A 25,919-nucleotide genomic window follows, 5' to 3' on the forward strand; every position below is an offset into this window, starting at 1 on the left:
AATCAAGCATTGGAGGATGGTAAGACTGGGGAATGGCATTTTATTGCTCTTGGGTCAAAGAGAAGGAGCACTTTGTCTGAGAGATGAGGGAAAGAATGTGATAATTATTCTCAAATGGATGAAGAGTTATCATAGGGAAGAATTCTGTGATGCTCCAAGGGGCAGAATTAGAACCCACTCCTTCAATCCCCATATCTGGTTGGTTGGAAAGTACTGATGATGATTTTATCTCTGATTTCTGTTGGTTCATCTCTCTCCTCACTTGTAGCACCTTGGTTTGGACATATTTACTATTTCAGGAGAAAGGAACAGAGAGAGGGTTGGAGAGAGAAAGAGAGGAAACAAATCATGTACAGGTCTCCTCTCTACTTAGGTTTTCTCCTTTCTCAGATGGCTCCTCTGCCCATGGAATTCTCCAGGCAAGAATACTGGCTGCTACTGCTGCTAAGTCACTTCAGTCGTGTCTGACTCTGTGCGACCCCACAGATGGCAGCCCACCAGGCTCCTCCGTCCCTGGGATTCTCCAGGCAAGAACACTGGAGTGGGTTGCCATTTCCTTCTCCAATGCAGGAAAGTGAAAACTGAAAGTGAAGTCGCTCAGTCGTGTCCGACTCTTTGCGACCCCATGGACTGCAGCCTACCAGGCTCCTCTGCCCATGGGATTTTCCAAGCAAGAGTACTGGAGTAGGGTGCCATTGCCGTCTCCGAAGAATACTGGAGTGGGTACCTATTCCCTTCTCCAGAGGATTTTCCTGGACCCAGGGATCGAACCCAGGTCTCCTGCATTGCGAGCAGATTCTTTACCATTTGAGCCATCAAGGAAGCCCAATACTTTTTCTCTATTCTTATGTTTTCTCCTTTCTCAGATTCATCCTGAACTTCAGAGTAATTGTTCAAATCAGAAAACAAACTTATGGATATCAAAAAGAAAAGGTATGGGAGAGGGATAAATTAGGAGTTTGGGATCAACATGTACACCCTACTATATCTAAAAAAGATGCCAGTCCAGGTTCGATGCACGATACTGGATGCTTGGGGCTGGTGCCCTGGGACGACCCAGAGGGATGGAATGGGGAGGGAGGAGGGAGGAGGGTTCAGGATGGGGAACACATGTATACCTGTGGCGGATTCATTTTGATATTTGGCAAAACTAATACAGTTATGTAAAGTTTAAAAATAAAAGAAAATTAAAAAAAAAAAAAGATAAACCACAAAGGAACCTACTGTATAGCACAGGGAACTCTACTTAATATTCCGTAATAACCTAAATGGGAAAATAATTTGAACAAGAATAGATATATGTATAACTTAACCACTTTGGTGTATACCTGAAACTAACACAACACTGTAAATCAACTATACTCCAATATAAAATAAAAACTAAAAGAAAAATTCTAGGATATTATATACCATATCTGCTTAAAATAAAGCTTATTAATAAAACTTCAAAAAGAAAAGTGAAAGCCAATCATGTTAACTTCCTTATTTAACATTCTTTTTTTATTATTCAATGTATTTATTTTAATTGGAGGATAATTACTTTACAATATTGTGGTGGTTTTTGCCATACATCATCATGAATTAGCCATAGGTATACATGGTCCCTTCCCTCCTGAACGTCCCTCCCACCTCCCTCCCCACCTCATCCCTCCAGGACGTCACAGACCTCATTCAACATTCTTTACTGATTCCCCCAAAGCCTGGAATTCGAACTTCTTATCATAAAGAACAAGTGTTTTCCTGACTTGCTTCTTACCAACTTTTGTCGGTCCTATCTTCTGCTCCACAGACTTTTATTCTGGACTTACTGAGCCACTTTAAGTTTCTCAAATAAGTCATGCTTTTTTAGGCTTCCATGCTTGTATTCATACTCTTCCTCGAACGAGAATGTTTTTTCTGTTTTGAGTCCTGTTCACCCTTTTCTGATACCATGCTTTCTTTGGAGTCTTCTGAGCACTCTCAGCAGAAGTAGTGGCTTTTGCATCTGGCTTCTCAGAGCACTTTGTAAATCTGTGTTGTTGTTGAGTTGCTCAGTCATGTCCAACTCTTTGGTGACTCCACGGACTGAAGCCCACTGGGTTCCTTTGTCCATGGGATGTTCCAGGCAAGAATACTGGACTGGATTGCCATTTCCTTCTCCAGGGGATCTTCCTGACCCAGGGATCGAACCCAGATCTCCTGCACTGGCAGGCAGATTCTTTACAGCTGAGACACCTGGGAACCCCCATATAGCTCAGTGTTTATTATTCCATTGTCATACCCCCAACCCCTGGCCACATGACATTTTGAGCTCCCTGGAGGCAGTTGTGTCTCTCTCTCCAACCTCCAGCAGAGTGTGTTTCTTCTCTGGAACTGTGTTGAAGCTCTTTACAGGAGGATTTCCTCTCAGTATGAGTTAGAACTTTAAAACAATTAAAACTGTTCAAAAATTCAAGAGGCTGCATGGTACAGAGTAGGTGCTTCACAAATAAGTGGAATATTGAATGAGCTGTGGACACTTGAATCTCCTGTCACCAGGAAGTATTCAAGTTGTTTGACAGGCTGTTTCAAGCATCATAAGAAATGCTTTGTGATGAATCATTGAAAAATTTCCATCAAGTTATTAACTGTATTTCACTATATTTTGGGAAGTTATCTATCTATCTTTATATCTATCTTCCTGTCACCTACCTACCTAAATGATTAAAATAATACTAAATTTTTTCCACATCATAATTCTTTTTTTCCTGCTTGAAGATTTGATTAACAGTCAAGTGTGAATATTATCTAAAGAGTTTTTCTTTTACTTTTAGCAACTAGGGCTATTCATACCTTCTCAGTTCTTTCCAACAAGTCTTCAGGATAATTCTTGCTGTTACTGATGACTAAAGTACCTACATGATAAGAATGGATTGACAAAAAGTTAATACTTTGAAGGGAAAGGATAAACCTCGTAGTTCCTCATCAAAGTTAGAGAAAAAGAGAAGAAATTATGCAAAAAGGAAAATGCATGTTTCATATTTAAATTTTTAAGATTGACTTGAATATGATAATTTATATCTTTGAATATAACATATTATGTAGCTTTATTATTTATCCAACTTTTCCAAGTGTCAAGATGTATACAGGAAAGGTACTGACTCTTATTATGATGTACTCTTTGGTGTACAATCCTTGCAAATACAATCCTTGACATGAAGTGATGCTCTTGATAGCATTTAAATAAACAGTGTATCCTAAAAGAGAAACTTCCCAGACACAAGGACAGGAGAATATCACAGGGAGGCAAGAAGGGGCCTTACCTAGGGATGGGTTAAATTGGTATAACAAAGAGACAAAAATTACAAATGCCTACATCAGTGAGACTCCAATAAAAAGGTATTTCAGAAACACAAAAAGCAAGCAAAAAATTACAGATGTCTCAAGCAAAAGAAGTTTATTTCTCCATCACATAAGAGGATGGAGGTAGGCTGGTGGTCCAGGGAGAGTGGGCAACTCACTCAGTGAGGATATCAGCCAGTCAGGCCCTGCTTGATGCTTTGCATTCCCAGTGGGAAGTAGCTGTCAAATGTTAGCCTGCATCAGACCCACCTGGTTTTTTTTTTCCCATACAGGGAGTGCTGAACTCTAACACCAGGGTTTCTGTTCAGTGTGTCTGGGGTGAGGACAGAGAACCTGAATTTCTAAAAAGCTCCCAGGTAATGCTGATGCTGCTGGTCAGAAGACTAGATCTGAGGAGGCCCTGCCCTCAAATTCTATCCCCATTTTCATTCACCCAAAGGAAGGAAAAATGGAAATCGAAAAAGATATGACTCAGAAGTTACACATATTTTTTCTGCTCAGATTCTTTTAGGCAGAACATAGTCAAAGAGAAGCAAAAATGCAGTTGCTTCCATTATTAAAGGGAAGAAGAAATCATTCCAATGTTGAGTCTTCTGACTTATGACAAGGTACATTGTTCTGATTATTCAGGTCTGTGATTCTCTTGGCAACGTCTTGTGCTTTTCATTGAACTGGTCTTTCACATCTTTTATCATATTTAAAGTGTTTAATATTTTGATGCTATTGTGATATTAATTTTCATTTTAAAGTTTTGAGTGTTTGTTGCAAGTATATAGAAATATAGTTGTCAGTTCTTTCCAAACTGATCCATAGTGTCAATGCGAACCCAATCAAACACTCACAGGCTCTGTGTGAGTGTGTTTGTGTGTGTGTATGTGTGTGTGATATTGACAAGCTAATTCCAAAATTTGCAAGGAAATACAAGAACCTAGAATAACCAAAATGACTTTGAAGAAGAACAAAATCAGAAGGCTAGTATCACCTAATTTCAAGACTTATAAAGTTACATTAACCAATAAACTATGGTAATAACATAAGGATAGGGAAAAAAGGTCAATGAAACAAAAGGAACTAAAAATAGACCCCCACACATGTGGACAATTGATTTTTGAAAAAGATGCAGAGATAATTCAGTGGATAAGGATAGTCTTTTCAACAATGATGCTAGAATAACTGGAAACATATATGCAAAATAATAAATAATAATAGTAATAATTGGATATCTATATGAAAAACAAACAAAAACAAACTTCAATCTTAACCTGATAGTGTATATGTAAGTTAACTCAAAATCTCAAAATGGATTATAGACTTAAATGTAAATCCTAAAACTATAAAACATCCAGAAGAAAACATAAATAGAAACCTTTGTGACACTATGTTAGACAAAGATTTCTTAGATATGATGTCAAAAATATGATTTGTAAAGTAAAATATTAATAAATTCAGCCTCATCAAAATTAAAAACTCCTTCTCTTTGAAGGATACAGTTAAAAGACTGAAAAGACAAGCCACAGACTGGAAGAAAATATTTGCAAAGCATATAGCTGCTAAAGCACTGTATCCACAATACATAAAAAACTCTCATAACTCAATAATATGAAAATAACCCGATTAGAAATGGGCAACAGATTTAAAACATGAATTTATCTCAAAATTGCTATGCTGAATGAAAGGGGCCAGATATTGTGTACATATAATATTAGTCAATTTGATAAAACTTTGAGCATAAAAAATTATCTATATTGACAGAGCGGATCAGATCTTGCCTGCAGGGGTAGGTGGGATGGGAAAGGGAGAGGAATTACAAAAGGCATGAGGATATTTGGGAGGTAATAGAAAACTCATCATCTTGAAGGTAAAAATGGTTTCGTGGGTTTATACATACATAAAACTTAACCATGTTGTACACTTATTGTGTTTATTGCATGCTTTTATATAAATAAATTTGCTTTAAAAAAGGAAAAAGAGAAAAAAGATACAATGATCAAATATTAATAATATGAATTACTGTAGCTTATACTGATTTTTAAAAAATGTCCTAGAATTCAGTTGAACTAAATGGATGTTTTACTCTTCAACTATTTTAAGAGGTTCATTTATATAAAAGCCTAAGCCTGGGTGAGGTTCAAGGGCAACCTACCTTGAATCTACCTTAGTTACACTACCTTCATGTTACCAAATGGGAAATACATACTGGAATCAGAGTGATTGAGAGGAAAATCTTAGAAAACCAGGATTTTAGCTCTGATTTCTCCAAATGTTCCAGACCTAGCTTATTTATCTGACCAAACTAATTTTAAGTATTAAGCATTAGTCACTCAGTCATGTCTAACTCTTCATGACCCCATGGACTGTAGCCCTCTAGGCTCCCCTGTCCATGGAATTCTCCCGGCAAGAATACTGGAGTGGGTTGCCATTTCCTTCTCCAGAGGTTCTTCCCAACCCAGGGACTGAACTTGTGTCTCTTGCTTCACAGGCAGGTTCTTTACCACTGAGCCATCTGGGAAGTCCCATTTAATTTTGCCACCTGTAAAATAGCCAAAATAATAGCTAGTTCAGAAGATACAGTGCAGAAAGGAGACAGAATAACTAGTGAAAATGCTGTCAGACTGTTTGAAGTAGGAATAGTAATACATATTCATTTTCCTGCCTTCTCTTTAGTTTTCGCGCTCCCTGCACATCTCTTTTGTCATTCAACTTCAGTTGGCATCTTTCCTAAATAGTTAAAGCAAAGTGTGTTGAGTCAGCAGATTTGATGGACTTCTACAGCATCTAGTGACTTGAGGCTGGCAAAACTCTTTACTCTTTTGGAACCAGAAACTGAGGCTCAGGGATTTGTAAGTTTCAAGTCACTTCAGAGGCAACTGTGGCTTTTCCCCAAGCTTGGGCTTGCAGGGACAGATTAAAGAAGGAATGAGTCTACTTTTATACTCATGCTGAAATTTTGAGTAAAACTGAGCTGCTGTTAAGAGGGTTATGGGAAGCCTGGAATGCACTCCTTGGTGGACAGCAGTGCTAGCGTTTCCCAAAAGCGTCTATTTGGGGTGAGTCATTTTAGCCCAGGATAGAGGCAGTTTGTCCATGATACCCTTGCATGGATGCTTCAGAGAAACAGCATTGAGGTGTCCACAAGTAACATGTAAGTGTGATCACACATAAGCACGATCACCAAGCACTGAAGTTATAATGAGCAGCCTGTGGCCAAGATGGGATGTAGAGGATGATAGACTTCTGAAAAATGCCTCTTTAGGGGCAATCTCCCTGTCCTGCAGGATGGAGAACTTCAACCAATGGAGTACCAGTAAATGCTTAACCATTGGCTCTGGGCAGTGAGGAGAGGCCTGATTCACAGGGTCTTCCAGTTTCCATCATTTGAATACTAGTTAGTTGCTCAGTCGTGCCCAACTCTTGTGACCCCATGGCTGTAGCTCACCAGGCTCCTCTGTTTATGGGATTTCCCAGGCAAGAATACTAGAGTGGGTAGCCATTCCCTTCTCCCAGGGATCTTCCTGATGCAGAGATTGAATTGATGTCTCTTGTGTCTCATTGCAGGCAGATTCTTTACCACTGAGCCATCAAGGAAGCCCTGAATACTGTCACCATGGGTAATTCTGAGTTTCTAATATATTGTTAACCAGCTCACAAATTCAGCAAAATTTAGGTTGGCTTTCAAAAGCCAGCCTGAGCTAGCTCCAGCATGCCTCTAGACTCAACAATCTAGTGGGCCAGGGCGGCCATAAGGTAAAGCTAGGCTCATTCTCCACATCTTGCCCTGAACTCTACTGCTAGACTGACAGGTCCGTTATAGTTCATGAAGTGCCTAAGGCCCCACCAACACTCAGAGGCAGAGATGGGACTTCTTCTAAAAACTAAAGAATTACTGACAGATATTGATTTCTTTTCTTCTCATGCTTTCTGATTAACCATCAGTGCAGTTTGATTCAAAGCTAAGAAGATTTCTCAATTAACAAGATCATTAGCTCCCTTTAAGTAAAGTGTGTGTTAGTCACTCAGTCGTGTCCGACTCTTTGTGATCCCATGGACTGTAGCCCACCAGGCTCCTGTGTCCATGGGATACTCCAGGCAAGAATACTCGACTGGATAGACATTCCCTTCTCCAGGGGATCCTTGAGACCCAGGGATTGAACCTGGGTCTCCCACATTGCAGGCAGATTCTTTACCGTCTAAGTCACCAGGGAAGGCCCTCTTTAAAGAGGGAGATGTTTAATTACTGGGCTGAAGTGGTACCCACAGATGCTGAGAAAGAGGATGCTGTGGTGTTTTCTCTGGAACATTCCCCAAACACACTAGTCTTAAATGGGGTCAGAGTGATAGATTTCCTGGGGAATGTTCAGGAAATGTCTTGGGAGTATTTCTAATTGCCTCAATGCTTCGGCTGCTAAAATCACTTAAGTGTTACCATAGTATATGAGGAGACAGAGACACTCAAGATTTTGTAACACTCAGGACAGTCTCACACAGAGAATGGTCTTGTATTCTGTACAACTTCAGATGTCCTCAACAGGCATCCATGTAAGGGAAAACGCTGTTTACAATTTTCTAAGCCTGGAGTATAACACCATTTTACCTATGAACATGCAGTAAACTTGAACCATGTAAAGATACATAGAATTTTGGGGCTTCCCTGGTGGCTCAGATGGTAAAGAATCTGCCTGCAATGTGGGAGACCCAGGGTCAATCCCTGGGTTGGGAAGATCCCCAGGAGAAAGGAATAGCAACCCACTTCAGGATTCTTGCCTGGAGAATTCCATGGGCAGAGGAGCCTGGTGGGCAACAGTCCATGTGGTCGCAAAGAGTCAGGCACGGCTGAGCAATTAATGCACACTGTACAGTAAATTTGTACCGTGTAAAGATATACAGAATTTTCTAAGACTGCCACTACCACGTAAATGGAAGGAAATTGTGTCATGTTTTGTTGAGAACATTATCAAGCATGACACATTATTGTTGAATTATGTCCCAATTTGGGAAAGCATATCATTGCCCAGAAGATGGCCTAGCGTTTGGAGCTACCGCACACTCAAAGTGATTTTAAGTATATAGGAATAGAATTGTTTAGCCTTTATTTCCAAATGTCAAATATAAACAAAAGTGTCTCAGAAATCTAAACATTTGTTGTAAATAAGTGCAAACACAGGACTGCTTCATTATGTCTTCTGGTGTGTTCGTGTTTGAGCATTTTCACATGGAAAAACATTTCATTATGTTTAATCTGCCCACTATCCACTCAGGCACCCTAGTCAGGAAACTAGAAAACCTAGCTGCTTTCTCTTTCCCACTTCTTACACTCATTCCCTATGTTCTGATTCCATCTCCTACTTGTCCCCTTCTTGAACTTACACCTATGCTGCCTTAGTCCAGGAGCACACAATTTCTTGTCTGGACTATTCTAAAGTCTACTAATTAATTTCCTAAAATAATTTTTAAAAAATAATATTTTAAAAATTTATTTATTTTTGGCTGCGCTGGGTCTTCGTTGCTGGGCAAGTCTTTCTCTAGTTGCTGGGAGCAAGGCTACTGTTTATGAGGCACGTGGGCTTGTTGCGGTGGCTTCTCTTGTTGCAGAGCATGGGCCCCAGGTTACGCAGGCTTCAGTCGTCTTGCCACATGGGCCCTAGGGCAAACCTTAGTCGTTGTGGCACACAGGCTTAGTTGCTCCGCGGCATGTGGAATCTTCCCAGGTCTGGGATCAGACCTGTGTCTCCTGAATTGGCACGTGGATTCTTTACCACTGAGCCACCAGGAAAGCCCCGTAATTAATTTCTTATTGTGCAATCTCCCCACACCCCTCAATGCAACCCATTCTATATACAAACTTTTAATGATCTTTCCAAAACACAGAATCTGGAAAAGTTTGTTTCCCGCTGAACACTTTGTTGGGTCCTAGCAGAAGAGAGGCTAAAACCCTGAGACAGTCACTGTTGATCCCCATCCGATCTCAAATTTCAAATCTGGCTTCCACACAGTGAACCATCCATGTCCTTTCATGTCCCTGAGATTTGGACACACGTTGTCTTTGTTAAGGAATATTTCCCCCCAATCTTGCCAGCTAGTAAATTTTATTCATTCTTCAAGACCCAGCCCAGGACCCTGTTCAGAACCTCCCTGACACGACGGCTTCAAGTGATCACAGTACTCTCCTTTCTTGCGTTGTTTAGTGTACTTACTCAATCAGAGCAGTCCGGTTGTCACCAGGCATGACAGTAGCCCATTACCTCACTTCCTGTTCGTATGAGAGGATGATGGGGAAGGGACAAAGATGTCACGACTGTTTTTGTTTGTTTGACTCTACCACGAGGCATGCGGAATCTGAGTTCCCCCACCAGGGAATCCAACCCATGCCCTCTGCAGTGAAAGCACGAAGTCTCAACCACTGAATTGCCAGGGAAGTCCCAGGACATCCCAGGACGATTGTTGACCTGCCAGTTGGAAGCAGGCAATCAGAGGCTCCACACCCTTTCCCCTGTCTTTGAAATACACATTTCACCCACCATTCACACACTAGGAGCTATTTCAAAGACAGAGCCTTGAGGGGATGAGATGTTGTTGAGACCATCTGGATGGTATATACATGACTAAACATAGTTATGGCATCTATATACATTTAAAAAATTCTGACCAGGAGAGGCAGAGACCCAACCATCTTGTGGTCCCGTGACAAGCCTCTTAGTAAGTTTCCTTGCTGATTACACCTGCCACCTACCAATATGGAGGGTCTGCCTCTTCCTTTGGTCTCTCTTTGTCCTCCGTGTAGGGGAGGGAAAACTCTGAATTTCACCCAGGTGACAAACCAAACTCTGGAGGTTGCAAACTAACAGTGGTATTTAGCCTTGAGGGGGAGGGCTGTCCTTTCCAGACTTTGTTTCATTAGGATGCCAAAACCAAATCAAGATGGCTCCAAGATGACCACTTGAAGGATGGGGAGAACTTCATCTTGATTCCCGGATGGAATCTTTTTTTCTCTTTAAGTATTCTTTTATTAGCTTTTTTTTTTTTTTTTTTTTTGCTTCACTGAATCTTCATTGAGGTGCTTGGGCTTTCTCTAGTTGTGGTGCGTAGGCTGAGCAGTTGTGGGGCACAGGCTTAGTTGCCCCAAGGCATGTGCAACCTTAGGTCCCTGACCAGGGATTGAATCCATGTCCCCTGATTGGAAGCAGAGTCTTAACCACTGGACCACAGGGAAGTCTCCATTACTATTTTTTAAAGCACAAATGCCCATACAACTTTGGCTTATAAGATAGTTCTATATAGAATATATTAAAATACTAGTGACCTTGATATTATAAACTGTGTGTATGCACAGTCGCTCAGTTGTGTCTGGCTCTTTGCTGCCCAAAGAGTAGCTTGTTAGGCACCTCTGTTCATGGGATTTCCCAGGCAAGAATACCAGAATGGGTTGTTGTTTCCTCCTCTAGGGGATCTTCCCCACCCAGGGATCGAACCCAAGTCTCTTGCATCTCCTGCACTGGCAGGCAATTCTTTTCCATTAGTGCCACTTGAGAAGCCCTGGGTCCCATACAGGCAAATTAAGACTGTTTTCTTCAGGCTGTTTCAATAGGACTGGATTTGGTCATTTCCATTTGGAAAATACTCCCCCCCCCACCCCCCCACCCCCCAAAAAAATTATGTGTAAGTGTGATGCTACTGCATTTGGATAAAACTGGCAAGTTCTTCCTACTATCATAGACCAGGCAATAGCACCAAGGAAACCTAACATATTGGAATAGATGTTGCAGCATTTGGCACACAGTTTGATAGCTCTTAGGGTTAACCTGAAGTTGTCAAGGTTTAGTGTGTGTGTGTGCACACTCAGTTGTGTCCAACTCTTTTTGACCCCATGGACTGTAGCTGCCAGGTTCTTCTGTCCATGGGATTCTCCCAGCAAGAATACTAGAGTGGGTTGCCATTTTCTAATCCAGGGGATCTTCCTGACCCATGGATCGAACCCAAGTCTCCCATATAGCAGGCAGATTCTTTACCACGGCACTGCCTTTGAAGCAATGTTTAGTACTAGTAGTAAAATTTCATCAGTTATGCTGCAACCAATAAGACTTCTTATGCATCTTATATCTAAAAATTTAAGCAGACTGTCATCTTTTAAATCCAAGTCTTCTGCAGTGTCCATCTTGCAAACAAAATATCAATCTCTATTCCACAAAAGTGCAACTTGATAACTGGTTACCAATGCCTCTTCAACAGCTCTTCCATCTTTTAGGTGTGTTCTAAGTTGCTTCAGTCATGCCCAACTCTTTGCGACTCCATGGACTGTAGCCCACCAGGCTCCTCTGTCCATGGGATCCTCCAGGCAAAGATACTGAAGTGGGTTGTCATTTCCTCCTCCAGGGGATCTTTCCGGACCCAGGGATGGAACCAGCATCTCTTATGTCCCCTGCATTGGTAGGCGGGTTCTTTACCACTAGGACCACACGGGAAGCCCCTTACATCATTTACTTCTTCCTGTAATTTCAGTTTATCATAGTATGAGGTGGAGAAGACACTTCCATAAACATATCTTCGGGCAACAAAACACATCAATTAGTGTCAGCACCTTCTGTATGTACTCTTCATCTATGAGATCCAAAAGTAAAACATTTTACTGAAAAGTTCATTTTCCCAAAATGAAATTCCTGCACTGTAGTTCCTCTTCGCAAACCCCAAAGGGATTCAGAACCTCAACTAGTTTCTGCGTAAGTAGGCACTCAGTTTCCTTGGGGTCTGCTGAACTGATGGGAGAGGTGATGCCATAGTGTTTTCGGAGGTGGCTGTGTTTGTTTGGATCCTTGAGTAGTAAGGACTCAGCAGCTGCTCTGGGCGTGGCCACTGAGGGGAAAGGGAGAAGCGGCGAGACTCCGCCCCGGGGGCCACGCCCACTCCCGCCCCACCTCCCCCACTGTGTCAACGCGGGTTGCTTTCAGCGCTGCTCAGCTTTCTTCTTTGTCCTCATGTGGTACCCAAAGACGGGCACAGCAACTTACTAGAACGCTGGTTGGACTCTTGAACTCCAGAATCAGTTTGTCTTCCAGCTTACTATCAGAGCGAAGTGTGGTAAGAGAGTTCTTGCCTAAACAACAGCGATAAATACCGTTTCTCTGTATTACAAACCAGAGCCTTAATATACACTGTGCAGCCCTCAACATGCCAGCAAATTTGGAAAACTCAGTAGTGGCCACAGGACTGGAAAAGGTCAGTTTTCATTCCAATCCCAAAGAAAGGCAATGCCAAAGAATGTTCAAACTACCACACAATTGCACTCATCTCACTCTTGCCTGGAAAATCCCATGGGCGGAGGAGCCTGATAGGCTGCAGTCCATGGGGTCGCTAAAAGTCGGACACGATTGAGCGACTTCACTTTCACTTTTCACTTTCCTGCATTGGAGAAGGAAATGGCAACCCACTCCAGGGGGGAGCCTGGTGGGCTGCGTCTATGGGGTCGCACAGAATCGGACAGGACTGAAGTGACTTAGCAGCAGCACACGCTAGTAAAGTAATGCTCAAAATTCTCCAAGCCAGGCTTCAACAGTACTGTGAACCATGAAATTCCAGATGTTCAAACTGGATTTAGAAAAGGCAGAGGAACCAGAGATCAAATTGTGAACATCTGTTGGATCATAGAAAAAGCAAGAGAATTCCAGAAAAACATCTATTTCTGCTTTATTATGCCAAAGCCTTTGTGTAGATCACAACAAACTATGGGATATCAGATGGGAATATCAGGCCACTTTACCTGCCTCCTAAGAAATCTGCATGCAGGTCAAGAAGCAACAGTTAGAACCAGACATGGAACAACAATCTGGTTCCAAATCAGGAAAGGAGTACTTCAAGACTGTATACTGTCACCCTGCTTATTTAACTTATATGCAGAGCCCATCATGCAAAGCGCTGGGCTGGATGAAACACAAGCGGGAATCAAGATTGCTGGGAGAAATATCAATAACCTCAGATACACTGACACCACCCTTACGGCAGAAAGTAAGGAGGAACCTCTTGATGAAAGTGAAAAGAAGAGTGAAAAAGCTGGCTTAAAACTCAACATTCAGAAAATGAAGATCATTTCATCTGGTCCCATCACTTCATGGCAAATAGATGGGGAAACAATGGAAACAGTGACAGACTTTATTTTCTTGGGCTCCAAAATTACTGCAGATGGCGACTGCGGCCATGAAATTAAAAGACACTTGCTTCTTGGAAGAAAAGCTATGACCAAACTAAAAGCATATTTAAAAAGCAGAGACATTACTTTGCCAACAAAGATCCATCTAGTCAAAGCTATGATTTTTCCAGGAGTCATGTATGGATGTGAGAGTTGGACTATAAAGAAAGTTGAGCACCGAAGAATTGATGCTTTTGAACTGTGGTGTTGGAGAAGACTCGTGAGAGTCCCTTGGCCTGCAAGGAGATCAAACCAGTCAATCCTAAAGGAAATCAGTCCTGAATATTCACTGAAAGGACTGATACTGAAGCTGAAACTCCAATACTTTGGCCACCAGATGTGAAGAACTGACTCACTGGAAAGACCCTGATGCTGGGAGGGATTGGGGGCAGGAGGAGAAGGGGATGACAGAGGATGAGATAGTTAGATAGCATCATGGACTCAATGGACATGAATTTGAGCAAGCTCTGGGAGTTGGTGATGGGCAGGGAATCCTGGCGTGCTGCAGTCCATGGGGTTGCAAAGAGTTGGACATAACTGAGCGAATGAACTGATTGACTGACTAAGATACACTATTTATGAGGGAGCAGGAACTCCTAAGAACTTTCTGTGTTCAGTATTATGTTCTCAGTTGCAGAGACCAGGGAACTGATGATTTGAGAAATTAATTTCTCTTGGTGGCTAACTCATAAGTGGTGAAATAAGAGATTCTGACCTAGGGTGTGCTGCCCATTCATTTTCCTTTTTTAAAAAAAAACTTTTCTAGTATGAAAGTTACAGGCTTCTCACGTGGCTCAGTGGTAAAGAATCCACATCCAGTGTAGGAGATGGAATAGAGGCAGGTTCAATCCCTGACTTGGAAAGTTCCCCTGGACTAGGAAATGGCAACCCACTCCAGTATTCTTGCCTGGAAAATTCCATGAATGAAGGAGCCTGGTGGGCTGCAGTCCATGGGGTCAGAAACAGTCTGACTTAACTGAAGTGACTTAGAAGTCACACACGTAGTTGATTTACAGTGTGCGTCAGTTTCAGATGTACAGCAAAGTGATTCGGTTATATATGTATATATATGTTTATGTGTTTTTTCAGTTCTTTTATGGATTATTACAGAGTATTGAGTATAGCTCCTTGTGCTATACAGTAGGTCCTTGTTATCTATTTTATATATAGTAGTTTATAGTAGTTATATATATAGATAAAGTATTTTATATATAGTCTATGCTAATCCCAAATTCCTAACTTATCCCTCGTTTCCCCTTTGGTAACCATTCATTTGTTTTCTATGTCTGTGAGACTTATTCGTGTCTAAAGGTATGACAGTCATAGTGAAAATGATAAGAATAAAAATGAAACTAAATGGGCACTACAGAATTACTACTCTTTGCAATTTGTGATACCATTCTATAGCAGGGACAGCAGTATTTCTGTTTCTCTTTTTAGAAAGGACACTGATTTAAAATAATGTACTGCTAATGTTGATATTTTAGCTTGTTTTAAACCTTTGATTTCTTTCTGGTTGTGTTACAAGAATTTTAAATTTCTCCACTTCTAGAAAACAGAGAATATTTGTTTTTGAACTAAAAGTCATGTTACTTTTCATTTTTAAAGTAGATTTCAGGGCATATTCACAGATATTTACTAATTCGATCCCCACAATGATACTGTGATGAAAAGAAGTGGCTATCAGTATTTTATTTTGCAAACGGTGACCTAATGGTGCAATCAAGATACACAGTGACTCCCTCAAGGTCACACAGCTGATCCAAAATAGGGTTGCGATTCAGTTTTTCTTTTTAATATTTACTTATGTATTTGTTTATTTTTGGCTGTGTCAGGCCTTAGTTGTGGCACTGGGACTCTTACGTTGTGCCTCCTGGGCTTAGTTGCCCCATGGCTTGTGGGGTCTGAGTTACCTGACCAGGGATCAGACCCATGACCCCAGCATTGGAATTCTTAACACATGGACCACCAGGGAAGCCCAGAGACCCAATCATAGCATCTTCCTCCTAGAAACATTCCATGTAATGTCTTGCCATCCACGTATCTTTTTCCTTAAATTTCTTAATTTTCCTTAAATTTAATAAAAAACAATATGGAAACATAAAGACTGTTTTTCTTCACTGGATTTAAATTCTTAAATTTCTTAAATACTGAAGGAAAGTGCTTCATGTAACTATTTATCAGGACTTAAAGACTGGAAGCTGAGGGTATGTACAAGTTATTTCTGAAATTCTCCTTATAAAAAATGATTCTTAATATAGATAACCGTTACATCACATGGTTGCCATAGCTAAAAGTTATGAGGTTTTCTTATGTTTAAATGTTTGAATAATTAAATGAACAGCAGTGTGTACAATGTAAATTTCTTAAATTTAATTAAAGGATACCCCTATAGAAAGCACTATTGTGAAATGTACATGGAGTGATTAAAGAGTTTAGTACATGTAATTTTCCGTAGTGTTTAAAAGGTCACTAGAAAGAAAAAAGTGACAAATATGCTGTTTTAAGCTTTTTTTCTTTTTTTTTTTTTGCCACTTTAAAAATGTCACAGTGAGTGAAAGGAAAAAGCTGCCCGATAGCAGATGAATGGGTATTGACGGCTGCACCAGTGTTAAATGCTGCATGGCAGAAAAATCTAGGGAAGAAAAACAAACTGTAGTCACGTTTCCATATTGCTTTTTATTAAATTTCAGTAAAGAGACTTTAACTTTGACTGATATCTGAATTTGATAATGAAAGCAATTTGTGAGACAAATCCATGCACACACAGAAAAGATAGGTGTATAATATAAGACATTTTAATCATGCACTAAATGTAAAATTATCCTGACAACACATGTGATATTTTATGGTGTCCATATGGTATTGCATATGCAGCTTATAATATACAACTGGTATCTGGATAACATATGATATAGATGTAAAGCACACCCTACAAGCTTAGAATTCTGTGGTTACACACACACACACACACACAGACATAATATTCATGCTTTCTCTGTGCTGAATATACATTATACATTTAACCCCTGTGCCTGTGTATTCATATTGTGAAGGGCTCAGGTTACTTTCTGGGGGCGTGTTAGATTTCTTTTGGCTTGAACAACCCTTTTCCCAGAAGCCTGGAAAATTCATCATGTTGGATAGCCAGGTGTTCTCCATTTGCAAATATTATTACCTTGTAGGATTAGAAGAAGGTTTAATTATGAGAGAGGATAAATAAACAGTGCTGCAGGCAGAAAGGCCCACCAGGCCCCTTTGTTGGGGGGTGTCCTCTAGGACAGCAGTCCCCAATATTTTTGGCACCAGGGACTGGTTTCATGGAAGACAGTTTTTCCATGTACGGCTGGTGGGGGGCGGGGGATTGGTTTAGGGATGATTCAAGAGCATTACATTTATCGTATATTTCTATTGTTATTACATCAGTTCCACCTCAGATCACTGGGCATTAGATCCCAGAGGTTGGGGACACCTGCTGTAGGACTCAAGGTCTGTGAACAGTCTTGATGCAACGGGGGAGGGATTTCTAAGCTGGAGACTACAGGGTTTCTGCCAGCAGACTCTGATGCTCAGTTGCAGGAGGACCCCAGGAGCCAGTGTCTTTTGCTCGATTGTTCTTTACCACGGATCTTCCTTCAGAGCAGACTTGACTGATGTTTACCTGAATCACCATCTTTTCCAGGAGAAGCTTGTAGCCATGTTCAATCTTAACCACTACAGGCAAATCCCTTGTGCATCTGTCTTCCCCTTTCCCTCCCTAGACTGGAGCAGAGACCCATCCTTTTCATTCTTGAATTCCTGCTGCCTGGTACCTTAGTAGGCATAGGTGCATCAGTGATCAGTTGTGTCCAACTCTTTGTAAGCCCATGGACTGTAGCCCACCAGGCTTCTCTGTCCATGAGATTTTCCAGGCAAGAATACTGGAACAGGTGGCCATTTCCTTCTTCATGGGATCTTCCCGACCCAGGGATCAAACCCATGTCTCTTGTATCTCTTGCATTGGCAGGTGGGTTCTTTACTAGCTGAGCCACCAGGGAAGCTCTACCTGGTGCCAGTCATCTAATAGGCTCTCAATAAATGTCAAATGAATGAATGATTGCACCTATATCTTAATGCAAAGTGGAATGCCTTTCTGGAGTTCTTTAGTACTGGGGTCATTTGTCATACTTCTGTCTGCATTCACAAATAGATTAAGGATGTCTGAAATTTCCCTGAATTTTCTCACTTTCAGGACCTTCCTTCTGAAGTAATCCTTTCAGACTTTACTGTCAGAGTTTGCTGTGAGCCCACGATTATATCAAAGATGCTCTTTCTGTCTATTCTTGGGGTTTCTTATTATGCAGATTAAGAAAAGGAACTTGAGAAAGAATTAGCAGACATCACCTTGGGTTATATAGTTACAATCCACAAAGAAATTGTGAATAGTATTAATGAAAAAATACATGGACTTGGAGTTTAATTTTTTTTTTTTTTTAATTTACGAACATCTTTAGGGAGTATAACTGAGTACCAAAAAAATTACATTAACTAAATTACTTTGTTGTATAATTAGAGCATTCTACCAGCATACATAAATTTTAGAAGTGAATGCTGTCAGTTTTCATTTTTAAAAATATATCATGTGATGGATGAATAATAATCACACCTGGAAACAGTTTTATAAATAAGAAAATTAAGTTGCATGAAATTATATTCAAAGGTGGTAATGAGTGTCAGTATTGCTCAGAAAGAGAAAAGATGATTTTTCAGACCCTCAAAATGTGCTTAAGTGTTAACTAGATGTATTTATGTTTCACAGCCAACTATGCTGTAGTTTATATTCCGAGGAATGGCATTAGTGCTTTCTGAACTATAATCATTTATATTATTTTCCACAATAACAATGCCTCTAATCTTTATTACCGAAGAAATCCCACTCTAGTGTTTATAGGTAACTTGAGCTATATAAACATACAAAACAAGCATATGAAAACTAGAACTCTGTTAACTTGATGAGTTCGAGATTAAAACCTGAGTGATATCAAACCCTGGTAGTTCATTTTTTTCTCATTGAATCAACTGAGATTTCAAATAAAATCAAGCAAATAAATAACATATTATTTAGTTTTCTATTGACAAAATTATAAGACTGACAATTAAAAATCTACTAGTCTGTGGATTCTCATTTCAAGTTATCCTGCAGACTGGTGGGACACTACAGTTGCCTCATCTTCTGGGCCACTTTACTCCATGTTAGTTTACCCCCCTTTAGAGATGATCTCCCCTAGGTGTTCTCAGGGAAAAAGTACTGATCAGATTTCTCTTTTTACTAAAGTAATGTCATTGCTTGGTGTTTTCCAACCTCCATTTCTGAACCAGTATAGCTAAAGTTGATCTCCAAGGGGAGTAGACAGCGAGGCTGATGATTTTCTCTTTTTCCATCAGGAGTCAAAGCTCATGGCTTTGCTCTTCACACTTCATCTTCTCTCTCTTTGCTGGGAAGGCATGTAGAGAAATCGGTGGTTGTAAATAAATGTCTGTCCATGCCACATTGAGTTGATCCTGCCAATGGAATGATCAAAAACACACTAAAGAAGAATTAGAATAGGTTCATTTTTTGTTGTTGAGTGTATGGTGGGAGAAGAGGTTTCTGTGGGCTCATCAAGGCTTCTGTGTTATTGAGTTGGACAAGGCAGAAACTGGAAAATTCGCAAAGAAATAGGACTATCAGACCACCTGACCTGCCTCCTGAGAAATCCGTATGTAGGTCAAGAAGCTACAGTTAGAACCAGATATGGAACAACAGACTGGTTCCAAATTGGGAAAGGAGTATGTCAAGACTGTATATTGTCACTCTGCTTATTTAACTTATATGCAGAGTTCATCATGAGAAATGCTGGCCTGGATGAAGCACAAGCTGGAATCAAGGTTGCTGGGAGAAATATCAATAACCTCAGATATGCAGATGACATCACCTTTATGGCAGAAAGTGAAGAAGAATTAAAGAGCCTCTTGATGAAAGTGAAAAGGAGAGTGAAAAAGTTGGCTTAAAACTCAACATTCAGAAAACAAAGATCATGGCATCTGGTCCCATCACTTCATGGCAAATAGATGGGGAAACATTAGAAACAGTGACAGACTTTACTTTTTTGGAGCTCCAAAATCACTACAGATGGTGACTTCAGCCATGAAATTAAAAGACACTTGTTTCTTGGAAGAAAAGCTATGACAAACCTAGACAGCATGTTAAAAAGCAGACATTACTTTCCCAACAAAGGTCTATCTAGACAAAGCTATGGCTTTTCCAGTAGTCATGTATGGATGTGAGAGCTGAGCTATAAAGAAAGAGCTATAAAGAAAGCTGAGTAGAAAGCTTTATAGAGCTTTATAGCTCTATAAAGAGCTATAAAGAAAACTGAGTACCAAAGAACTGATGCTTTTGAACTGTGGTGTTGGAGAAGACTCTTGAGAGTCCTTTGGATGGAAAGGAGATCCAACCAGTCCATCCTAAAGGAAATCAGTCTTGAATATTCTTTGAAAGGACTGATGCTGAAGCTGAAACTCAAATACTTTGGCCACCTGATTCAAAGAACTGACTCATTTGAAAAGACCCTGATGCTGGGAAAGATTGAAGGCAGGAGGAGAATGGGATGACAGAGAATTAGATCGTTGGATGGCATCACTCATTCCATGGATATGAGTTTGAGCAAGCTCCAGGAGTTGGTGATGGACAGGGAAGCCTGGTGTGCTGTGGTTCATGGGGTTGCAAAGAATTGGACACGACTGAGCGACTGAACTGAACTGAAACATCCGTGGGTTGGATGAAGCACATTAGAAGTCAGAGCTGCTTATTCTCACAGAATATATCACTTAATCTGAGGGAATTTGGGAAGGGTCAGCTGTAATTCTGTAAGTTAAAATTTGGCTGGGATACTGGGATCGATACCTCTCTCTTTGATAAAATTACCAAGGGACTGTTAATGATCCCAGGAAATCTGACCATGAGCCAGACTTACAGAGCATTTGTTTGTAACTTACTGAAGTTCTGACTGCATAAAAGCCATAAGTGAACCATTCCTTATTTAATTGGCTTTGCTTGCCAATCATAATGGCCATTTGGATTGGCAGTACAGTCAGTAGATACTCTCTTTAATAGGCTTGAATATATCAGATTGACCTTTTTCATACCGTTGTCTTTAAGCATATGGACACAGTAGCATCAGAGTGAATTTTACTTGTTTAGGTGGGTTTTCTAGGTGGCCTAAATTACTTCTGTGAATAAGTTGAGCACATTTGAAAGTCACAGGAACACTTAAGTAATCAGAAAACTATATGGTTTATGGAGACCATAACTTAATCTCAGGAAAGAGCTACTGTTGTGAGAATAATTTAGGTGCTAAGAAAAATCAGTACATCAGATAGTAACTTACTAAGGAGTACCCTAGAGGTTTGAAGAGCTAATGTAGTTTCCACAGCTGTGTAAATTATTCCCAGAGAGTAGCTTAGCATGCCTGGAAGAGAGTTCAATGAGCCACCATAATCTTTTATAGTACCTCAATTCACCTTTGAAATCTATTTGGACTCGTTTCATTTCTGATTTCAAATTTATAAAACATGAGCTTCTTGGTAGAATTTTTGGTCACATCACCATCTTTGAAATCCCTTTTCATTCTCTGTATATGCTCAGAATTTATAAAATAGCTTTCAGAATTCACTATAACAAAGTCCTTGCTCTAAATTTTATCTCTATTCTTATTATTTTCCAAGAATGGCCACTAGATTTTAGCCATGTCAACTAACTCTGAAATTTATCCTCTGAAATGTCTCAGTTTAAAAGCAATTTTACGAATATAGTTGAAAGTATACAAGATATATGAGTTACATGTATACCTACATGAAATACAAGTTTGGTGTTTTTCCAATCTGTATTTTTTTTTTTTTTTTGGCCAAACCGTGTGACATGCAGGGTCTCTCTGCATTGTCAGAGCTTGGAGTCTTAACCAGTGGACCACCAGGGAAGTCCCCCCAGTTTGTATTTTAATACTACACTTACTTTGTATATATACTTGTATATATGGTACTGTTTTATACTGCATACATATATAGTAGATGTAGTACACATCAAAACTCATAGTAATGAGTTTTTGGGAGAAAGGGAGGAGAATTGAACTGGGAAGAGGAATAGAGAGGATGTAAACTGTATTTATAAGGATCTGTTTCTCTCAAAAGTGACTTGAAGCAAGTATGACAAAATATGAGTATTTGTTTAAACTATGTATTAGATACACAAGTGTTTATTATATTATTCTTTGCAGTGCCCTATATTTTAAGGACATTTTTAATACAAGAAAAACCCTCTGAAACCATTTTCCTTGATGTTGCATTCACGCCGAACTCCTTCTCATCAATTGCTCTTTACTTAGCTTCTTAAATTCTTGTCCTTTTTTCTTCTTCAAAACCAGAAAATTACTTTGGCATTGTTTAAAGAATGATGAAAATCTCATTTATATCTGGATTGCAAAATCCTTGCTAATTCACGAAAGCATTTATTTTTTTAAACATTAGTTTAAGTCTGTTCCTCAGACTGTCACATCTTTCTTCAGGGGTTTCTCATAGTCTTTAGACGACTCCATCTGCTCTTCTAAAAGGAGAACATCAAACCAGTTTGTTAGATGTGACACAATTAGATCTCAGATGCTCAGTTGCCTGACCATTTGTAAACGCATTTTCTGGAAATTAGGAACAGACCAAAGAACTCTGACTTTCTCTAAGGCTTTTATTTAGCCTTCATTTTATGTGACTTTGGTTTATGTTTCTATTCAACTTCTTTTCCTGGGAATATGAATAATTCTGGTTCAAAGTCATTCTCCCCAAACAGTACTACACTGGCTATTAATCAATGTTTATTTCTCCTCCTCTTCTACTTTTTTTCATCTTTTTTGTTATTGTATGGTTAACAGATATTTGGTCTATGCTAAATTTTTTTTTTTGTTATTTTGTTCTATCCAAAACCATTTGTCATGGACCAAGTGTGGTGATGGACATTTTGAATAGGACCAAATTTCAAGGAGCTTTAGGTGTGGACCATAGGTCTTTAAATTTTTTTTTTTTAATTTAAATTTATTTATTTTAATTGGAGGCTAATTACTTTACAATATTGTATTGGTTCTGCCACACATCAACATGAATCCGCCACGGTCGTACACGTGTTCCCCATCCTGAATCCCCCTCCCACCTCCCTCCCTGTACCATCCCTCCGGGTCATCCCAGTGCACCAGCCCCAAGGATCCTGTATCAAACCTGGACTGGTGATTCGTTTCTTATATATTATACATGTTTCCATGCTATTCCCCCAATCATCCCACCCTCTCCCTCTCCCACAGAGTCCAAAAGACTGTTCTATACATCTGTGTCTCTTTTGCTGTCTCGCATACAGGGTTATCGTTACCATCTTTCTAAATTCCATATATATGCGTAAGTATACTGTATTGGTGTTTTTCTTTCTGGCTTACTTATTTTGTATTTATTTTAGGCTGTGCTGGGTCTTTGTTGCTGTACACGGGCTTTCTCTATTGTGGCAACTGTGGGCTACTCTAGTTGTACACAGGCTTCTCAGTTGCAGTGGCTTCTCTTGTTTTGGAGCCTGGGCTCAAGGGTGCGAGGGCTTCAGTAGTTGTGGAGCATGGGCTTAGTTGTTCCGTGGCATGTGGAATCTTCCCGGACTAGGAACGGGACCTGTGTTCCCTGAATTTGCAGGTGGATTCTTAACTACTGGATCACTAGGGAAGTCCTTGGGCCATATGTTTTATGGACCAGATGTCTTATTGATTATTGGACAGGGCCAAATGTCTTGCAAGGGAATTGTATACCTTAGAAATCATGTCAACCGATCCATAGTCAAAGAGATATGTTTCCCCTAGTTTTAAAAATTGTATGTGACTGAAGAAACAATACATGAAAAACAGAACAAAACAAAAACAAATTAGTGCACATTTATTTAGCTCAGCACAAAATAAGTATTAATACATCCTCTTGAAAGGCCAGGAGGTCAACTGCTTTACCAATGGGTTCTCAAAATGGCAGAACTTTGGTGTGGTCTTTGATATAACAGATCAAAGAATTCAGCTTTGATAATTTAGTCAAGCAGGCAGACTTGATGTATCCCAACTCACAAACACTGATGTATAAATAAGAATGTCAGTTTATTAATTTATTCTGAGAAAGCCATGAAGTGATGCCAGTGGTTCTCCCATTCTCTCATTGTAGGGGGAAAAAGAAATCCAGGAAATAAAAGTATAATCTTAAGGTTTGGAAATTATAGTATCAGAGCAAGGGGGATATTTGGATGATCTTGATCTGAAATGAAAGTGAAAGTGAAAGTCGCTCAATCGTGTCTGACTCTGTGGCCCCAGAAACTATATAGTCCATGGAATTCTCCTGACCAGAATACTGGAGTGGGTAGCCTTTCCATTCTCCAGGGGATCTTCCCAACCCAGGAATCGAACCCAGGTCTCCTGCATTCAGGCGGATTCTTTACCAGCTGAGCCACAAGGGAAGCTCATGAATACTGTAGTGGGTAGCCTATCCCTTCTCCAGGGGATCTTCCTGACCAAGGAATCAAACCGGGGTCTCCTGCATTGCAGGCAGATTCTTTACCAACTGAGCTATCAGGGAAGCCAAGCAGAGACCAACCTAGACAGTATATTAAAAAGCACAGACATTACTTTGCCAACAAAGGTCCATCTAGTCAAAGCTATGGTTTTCCAGTAGTCATGTATGGATGTGAGAGTTGGACTATAAAGAAAGCTGAGCACCGAAGAATTGATACTTTTGAATTGTGTTGTTGGAGAAAACTCATGAGAGTTCCTTGGACTGCAAGGAGATCAAACCAGTTCATCGTAAAGGAAATCAGTCCTGAATATTCATTGGAAGTACTGATGCTGAAGCTGAAACTCCAATACTTTGGCCTCCTGATGTGAAGAACTGACTCATTTGAAAAGATCCTGATGCTGGGAAAGATTGAAGGCAGGAGGAGAAGGGGATGACAGAGGAGGAGATGGTTGGATGGCATCACCAACTCAATGGACATGAGTTTGAGCAAGCTCCGGGTGTTGGTAATGGACAGGAAAACCTAACGTGCTGCAGTCCATGGGGTTGCAAAGAGTCAGAAACGACTGAGCAACTGAACTGAACTGAACTCATCTGAAATATCCCTCCTATGGCTAAGTTATTTGAACTGCTCACACTATTTGACCAGAGTGCTACTTTCCCTGAACTATCCTGGATAAACTTTAAGAAATTCTTCCTCTTTTGGACTCACTTGAAGCTTCTTGATGTTCTTTTTTTTCAGACTAGCTGAAGTAGAACTGAATATGCCATGGATTTATGTTAATGCTTTAGAAGATAGTAAAACACTCAGCCCAATGTTAAGTACAGAGGAACAAATGTGGGTTGCTGGTTCTAGGGATCATGTATATCTTAGTGGCAAAATCATGGGCACTTCAGTCAGCCTGGACTTGAATTCCAGTTCTGCTCCTTATCAATTATACGGCCTTTAATATGTTACTGATCCCCTTTGTGCTTTAATTTGCTTAGGGGTAAAATGGAGACAATAATTGTACCAATTTTATAGGATTGTTGCTAGGATTAAATGGGATTAGACACACCGGCTTCTAACATTGCGCTTAAAATTGCAAGCCTTCAACACTGCTTATTTTTTGTTGAGATGACATGTGTCAGTCATGATTGGTCTTTCATTTCTCTCAGAGCACAACTACTCATTTAGTTTCTCTCTTTGGGTAGATTATGTTATTGGTGGCCCATTTATCTTGTCACACATTTCTAGTTAATAATTTTATTAATACTAATTTTTCCATTTTTACTTGTTGAATTTAGGATTGGAAACACCAACTACAATAAAATCTGTTGTTCAGTCACAATCAGAAGTAGATGGACATTGTTGTTGTTGTTTTTCAATGGCTAATTCATGTCTGACTTTTTGCGACCCCATGGACTGCAACATGTCAGGCTTCCCTGTCCTTCACTATCTTCCAGAGTTTGAAATTCATGTCCACTGAGTCAGTGATGCTATTTAACCTTCTCTTCCTCTGCTGCTCTCTTATTCTTTTGCCTTCAATCTTTCCCAGCATCAAAGTCTTTTCCAATGAGTCAGCTCTCTGCATTAGGTGGCCAAAGTATTGGAGCTTTAGCATCAGTCCTTCCAATGAATATTTAGAGTTGATTTCCTTTAGGATTGGTTCGAGCTCCTTGGTCCAAGGGACTCTCAAGAGTCTTCTCCAGCACCACGGTTTGAAAGCACCAATTGGCTCTCAGGCTTCTATATGATCCAGCTCTGACATCTGTACATGACTACTGGAAAAACCATATCTTTGGCTATATGGACCTTTGTTGGCAAAGTTATATTATTGTTGAAATAAAATAAGAC

At 40.1% G+C, this 25,919-nt stretch overlaps 1 pseudogene; it reads right to left on the reverse strand.

The window, feature by feature from the left end:
- Positions 1-10,831: 10,831 nt before the first annotated feature.
- LOC129641414 (poly(A) polymerase alpha-like) lies at positions 10,832-25,153 on the reverse strand (annotated as a pseudogene).
- Positions 25,154-25,919: the final 766 nt, after the last annotated feature.

Source organism: Bubalus kerabau, chromosome 1, assembly GCF_029407905.1.
Source record: "Bubalus kerabau isolate K-KA32 ecotype Philippines breed swamp buffalo chromosome 1, PCC_UOA_SB_1v2, whole genome shotgun sequence".
In the NCBI taxonomy this organism is placed as follows: domain Eukaryota; kingdom Metazoa; phylum Chordata; class Mammalia; order Artiodactyla; family Bovidae; genus Bubalus; species Bubalus kerabau.